Genomic DNA, 6,744 nt, shown 5'->3' with positions numbered 1-6,744 from the left:
AACGTTAACTTACCCTCACCAACTGAGTTCACCGTAGCTAGCTTGCTAACCCCCACCAACAGTTCACCTTAGCTAGCAAGCTAAGTGGACTATAGCTAGGTTTCTAGAAAATAACTAGCTATATAATTGCTAGCTATATTGGTAGCTAGTTACTGACTATTTGAACAGTTTTTGTCAAACTACTTTGTTCCCCTGCCTGTTTGTTTATGCTTTAATGACAAAGTCGGCAAGAAAAATGCCCCTCCTAATTTTACTGTTGTTTTCATATAATTTGACTGATTAGGGGGCTGTGCACATTTAAAATTACACATTACCGACTGAGCTAATTCTTGTTCATGTTTTTGTTGTTGTTGCATTGCTGACAGGCCAGGGACCATACTCACAAAGAATCTCAAGAGGAGTACTGATTTTAGGATACGTTTTGCCTTCACATTGACAAGGGGGAGGTTATCCTAGACCACTATCCCTAGTGGGAGACGCTTTGTGAATATAGGCCCTGGAAGAAAGCTGTTGCCCAATTCCTTGCACAGTCATTTTACCCCTAGAGCAGGGGTAGAGGCAACCCTGTTCCTGGAGTGCCTCAGGTACTGCAGGATTTAGTTTCAACTAGGCACAACAGGCGTTCGTTCAGTTCAGCCACGTTTTCTCAAAACATTCTTGAACAGACAGATACTTTTGCTCCAATCAGTGGGTGTGCCGGGGTGTGGCTTGAAGCAATGAGTTTAGTATTTAAAAGGGCAGCGGTGCATTTTGAACCCACAACCCAAACCCTCCCCATTTTTCAACTAGTCGTTCAGTACAGCACCGTTTCCGTTCAATTGAACATTCTTTTACATTTGTATGTACTGAATACAGCCCTGACCGCCTGAACTAATTGATCAGTTGAGTGATTGCCTAAATTCAAAACAACCAGTTTTCCAGGTCGGTTATATCAAAAACATGAAGTGCCTGCGGCACCTTGCCCTAGAGGTATTAGTCAATGCTTATTAACTCAATATTGTATGTGAATTTCCATAAATCAATGACACTAACAAAAGGGTTGAATTGTTCAGCGATATTTGCAGTAAATGCTAACACGACTTTGGTGATGAAAGGTACATCATGCATTTATTGTCATCTCCCTATCAGGCCACTGATTGCATGCTGTGACACGGGCCTGGATGGTGACACATCTTCAAGCTGCCGGACTGAAGACTGTAGCCTTCATTGGTAGCAGAAGCAAGGGCCTTACCTGGGAATACAGCAACAGTCTCCCTCTCGGTCTCACAGCCTTTCTGTCAACATGTATGTAACCACTCAAATTCACACCAACAGCTACGGACACAAGCACAGACTTTTATTCACTTGTCGCAGTCTTCAATCTTGTCTGGGAAACATATTTTAGTTGCCAATCCTGTGTGATGTCTGATATACATAAACAATGTATTCACCCTGGACATGAGAATTGTATTTACTTTAGAATCATCAAGGGCTGTCTTTGTGTTTAAGCTACCACAGAAGTTAGTCAAAGCTAATGTGACAAACATGCATATAAAAATTGTTTTCTAATCTAACAATACAATTCAATTGAGTTTATACAACTATATTGCATTTGGTCACCACCTAAATGTGGCCTTTAAAAGCCTTAATAGTTGCATCCTTCCTCAGTGAACTGTCTGCGGATAGCTGACAACAAGGTGGCAGGATTCTTCATGTGCTGCTCTAGAGTTCCACAGCCCAGCAAACTCACCTGGGGATAGGGGGATGGACGTGTTAGTTTTGTCTGGGAGACTGCGAGACTTTTACAGGGAGAAGATAGCATGAGTTTTGGCATGAGTACAGTGAACCCAATTCAACCAGTGGCTCTGGATAATATGTGACACGCCACCTGGATTCGGTCCTATGAGGCAAAATTTGAAATGGTGTTGTTTACATTGGATAAAAGTAAAGACTCAGAGCTAGAAAATTGTATATCATACACTGCAGTTGAGGAACAATGGGAGAGTAATTCTGCTTTGAAAGTTGATAAACTTCTAACGAAACTTTTGAGAAAATGGCCTGTGAATGTGTTGGTACACGTACTGGAGAGCTCTTCTTTGTCTACACCCATTCAGCATCGTTCACACCCTCTTAAGCATTAGCCCCCACCCATCTCTAAGGATTCACAGTGTAGCAAACAACCAAAGGTTAAGGCTAAAAGTGAACGTAGTAGCAAAAAGTAGTAGTACAAATACACTTTATCTAGTCCTTGGCCTATCTCCTAATTTGATTTTGGTGCAGGTCATGTTGTTCTTCACATTACCATCTCTGATAAACACACACACTATATTAAATCAAATCTAAGTTTATTTTTCACATGCACAGGATACAGAAGGTGTAAACGGTACAGTGAAATAAATGGTTACTTGCATAGTGGATTATTTTGTTTAGATGTGTAGCTAGCTAGCTAAACAATTAACCAAAATCCCAACTCTAATGCCGCGTTTAAAACAACAGGGAACTCGGAAATCTCAGACTTCAGTGCATTCAAAACAACTGGGAATGCAAAAAAAACAGCTCGGAATGGGAAATAAAAAAATTAAATAAAAAATAAAAAAATCGGTCATCCAACTCGGAATACCAACTCATCAACTCGGGCATCTTTCTAAAGCTACGACTTTCCAACCTGAAGATCACTGATGTCATGATTTGACCTCGTATTTTTCAGAGTTCCCAGTTGTTTTGAATGCGGCAATACTACCATGCATGAATCTGCAGGTAGTTAAAGCTAACCAACTAGGTTCAATGTTAGCTAGCTAGCTAACATTAGGCTATTACTAGCAATGCAAATGGATTTCTGATATACAAATATTATTACTACACAGATCATAGCTAACAGTACGCTTTAACTTGCAATGAAAACAACTTTCTGACAAAATTAGAAATGTATAATATCTGAAAATGTAGCTAGACTCTTACCTGTATAACATGGATGAACGCTTCTCCCTCTGTCATGTATACAATGTCTGAATATGCAGAAAGCACCTGTCTCCGGATTACAACAGCCTTCTGTGTTCTATTTAGGACTCTTCGCATTTGGCAACCATCTCTCTGCTTCCACTGTGCATTCTATTGATTTCAAAACTCTCAACTTCTTCGATGACATTGACACCGTTTCTTCCCCCACCACTGTCATCAGAAGACTCTACAATGTCTGGTTCAATGAGCATGTTTTTACCTAAAATCGTGGATTTCCTCATTGTCTGATTCATTTTCAGAATCAGAGAGTCAGCGTGGCACGATTGTTCTCCAGAAAGTAGTTCAGCAACGCGTTTTCAGTGCTTCATGAGATCTAAAAATAAAAAAAAAGACTTGGTAGAAAGGATTAATCCACACATACTAAGCAGCTTATGTTATAGACAGAAGCGAGCTACATGGCAGACCAATCCAAACTCATTTGTCGGCATGTCCAGCCCATTATCTCTGACAATCATGGCTAGTGGGAAGGCTCCTGTATTTTCCCGTGGCTTAACCAACTAGGCTCATAATTTAAGAATTGTATTCGTATTTACAGATGGCATACAAGTTTGTTATTAAGGCACATGAAAGTTCACATGTTCCAGAAGACATTTCTGGCAAAAATGCCTCTCCTGTGAAAAAGTGACGTGAGACATAACTTCTTGAAATGGGTCACATATGCTTTGTAATCACACAGGTAAGACTGCCATAGTGAAGGAGGTTTACATGGTGCATCAAGTATTCTATTATGAGTGTAGCTTACTGCTCTGGAGAGATTGCAGGTAGTTGGTCAGAAGGCTCTGGAGGTCCTTGGCCCACTCTGTCTCTGCAGCAGTTGGAGAGAGATGGATAGAGATAGTGAGCGCTAGAAAGAGAGAGCGTCCTCACCCCTGACCTCCAACTGGCCCATGGCTTCCTGCCTAGTATCATGTAAAGGAAAACAATAATATCATGACTTACTGACAGAGTGCTCTCCATATTCCTGCTGGTAGCAAGCCTCAACCTGGATGCAGAGACATGTCCTGCCTTGTAGTATGGTTGCATCCATCTCCGCCAGGCTCCAAGAAATCGGATGACAAACCGGCAGTGATTAACAAGAAAATGGTACCTGTATTTAGGATTCCTATATCAGTATGCTTATTTCACATTCATGTCTGTAAATGACAATAGATCTGATTAAAAGTATGCATGCCATTTTGTGATAATGGCTATGACAAATTACATGGCATACATGTGAATTTATAGCTACCTAAGATATAATTTATATTTTATTGCACCATCTCACTAACAATTGCTAAAGCGACCAGTAAATTCCACTATTGTGGCTAAACCGTACTGTGGAAAGCTTCTCATAGGTGATTTACTCCATCATGACAACATGCTCCTCTTTACTTGGCTGTAGTTAGCTAGCTGCTAGCTTATTAATTAAGTATCCACTCTATTGCTTAATGAGTGATCTAGTTAATGTGAGCAAGTCAACATGCATTGCTTCTGACATGTCACGATTCTGCTTGCTTTACATCTGACAGATATTTAGCTACCTAGATAATAATGATTTCTGATAATTGCAATTAGTTCATTATCTAGCTAGCTAGCTAGCTACATGTAAAACCGAGTCTGGCTGTAAAACGCAGCTAGCTAGCCCACTCGACTTCATAGCCAAGCTAGCTAGCTTGATACTCGGTAACGTTAGCTTACCATGCTTTTCTGGACAACTGGACATTCCTCTCGCTCATCCCAGTCGACTCCTTCTTGCGACTCCTTGTCCCTTGGTCTTCTTCTCGGTTCAAAACTATATGGCTGTATTCCGATGCCTATTTGTCAAAAGCAACCCACTAGTAACACAGCCAAAACTGTTCACCTGTATCTACGTCAAGCAAGGACAATGTTCCATTTGTTCTTTTTATGGTGCACGTGAGGCACATTTATTTATTTTTTAAATGTAATCTTTATTTAACTAGGCAAGTCAGTTTAAAACAAATTCTTATTTACAATGACGGCCGACGCTGGGTCAACTGTACGCCGCCCTATGGGACTCCCAATGATGCAGCCTGGATCCGAACCAGGTACTGCAGTGATGCCTCTTGCACTGAGATACAGTGTCTTAGACCACTGCGCCACTCGGGAGACCAGCATATAATAAATTTGATAAACAATTTGCCCCAAAAAATATTGTTTGGTGGGGTGTCAATGTGAAATAATGTCCTTTAAACACATTCTGTCATACTGAACGCAGCCCAGGCAAATGCAATCGTTCAAAGTGACATGACATTGATCAACCAATGGTGTGTTAGATAGCACCCACATACGTTTGACACCTCCTCATTATTATATTGGAGGATGAAATACAGAAATAAATAAAATAAATATCAACGCATGGAACGAAAAGTGGGATTAATTATTTAATAATCATCTACTTGTGTGCAATCATTTATTTTTTCCATTTGTGCATTTATTTATCCATTTACACTCCATTCGGAAAGTATTCAGACCCCTTCACTTTTTTCACATTTTGTTTAGTTACAGCCTTATTCTAAAATTGATTAAATAGTTTCCCCCCTCAATCTACACACACTAGCCCATAATGACAAAGCAAAAACAGGTTTTTAGAATTTTAGCAAATGTATACAAAATACATTTACATAAGTATTCAGACCCTTTACTCAGTACTTTCTTGAAGCACCTTTGGCAGCTATTACAGTCTTCTTGGGTATGACGCTACAAGCTTGGCGCACCTGTATTTGAGGAGTTTCTCCCATTCTTCTCTGCAGATCCTCTCAAGCTCTGTCAGGTTGGATGGGGTTGCGACGCTGCACAGCTATTTTTGATGTTCGATAGGGTTCAAGTCCGGACTCTGGCTGGGTCACTCAAGGACATTCAGAGACTTATCCCGAAGTCACTCCTGCGTTGTCTTGGCTGTGTGCTTAGGGTCATTGTCCCATTGGAAGGTGAACCTTCACCCTGGTCTGAGGTCCTGAGCTTTCTGGAGCAGGTTTTCATCAAGAATCTCTCTGTACTTTGCTCCGCTCAGCTTTCCCTTGATCCTGACTAGTCTCCCAGTCCCTGAAAAACATCCCCACAACATGATGCTTCCACCACCATGCTTCACTGTTTCCTCCGAACATGACGCTTGGCATTCAGGCCAAAGAGTTCAATCTTGGTTTTATCAGACCACAGAGGAAGTCTGGAGCTCTGTCAGAGTGACCATCGAGTTCTTGGTCACCTTCCTGACCAAGGCCCTTCTTCCCCGACTGCTCAGTTTGGCCGGGCGGCCAGCTCTAGGAAGAGTCTTGGTGGTTCCACACTTCTTCCATTTAAGAATGCTGGAGGCCCCTGTGTTCTTGGGGACCAATCAAATCATGTCCAATGAATTGAATTTACCACAGGTGGACTCCAATCAAGTTCTAGAAACATCTCAAGGATGATCAATGAAAACAGGATGCGCCAGAGCTCAATTTAGAGTCTCATAGCAAAGGGTCTGAATACTTATGTAAATAAGGTATGTATTTATTTTTTTTATAAATGTGCTAAATAAAAAACATATATATATATAATGTTCGTTTTGTCATTATGGGGTATTGTGTGTAGATTGAGGGGAAAAAAATATTTAATCTATTTTAGAATGAGGCTGTAATGTAACAAAATTTGGAAAAAGTCAAGGGGTCTGAATACTTTCCGAATGCACTGTATGTGTGCATTTATGTATTTATTCATTTAATTCTAATTATGGCAGCTTTGGTCTTCCATATTGATATAGGCCAGTGATTT

General features: G+C 40.6%; 1 long non-coding RNA gene across 1 annotated transcript; it reads right to left on the bottom strand.

Moving 5' to 3' along the window:
• Positions 1-1,328: 1,328 nt before the first annotated feature.
• Positions 1,329-4,959, bottom strand: LOC120066085. Its single transcript, XR_005478732.1, has 4 exons — positions 3,937-4,959; positions 3,740-3,802; positions 2,938-3,310; positions 1,329-1,729 (listed from the first exon to the last, which is right to left on the bottom strand). It is a non-coding gene; the product is annotated as an uncharacterized LOC120066085 (long non-coding RNA).
• Between the last annotated feature and the right edge of the window lie 1,785 nt (positions 4,960-6,744).

This window comes from Salvelinus namaycush, chromosome 21 (assembly GCF_016432855.1).
Source record: "Salvelinus namaycush isolate Seneca chromosome 21, SaNama_1.0, whole genome shotgun sequence".
Classification (NCBI taxonomy): domain Eukaryota; kingdom Metazoa; phylum Chordata; class Actinopteri; order Salmoniformes; family Salmonidae; genus Salvelinus; species Salvelinus namaycush.
Note: the sequence above shows the minus strand (reverse complement) of the source record. Positions and strands in the feature narration are given on the sequence as shown.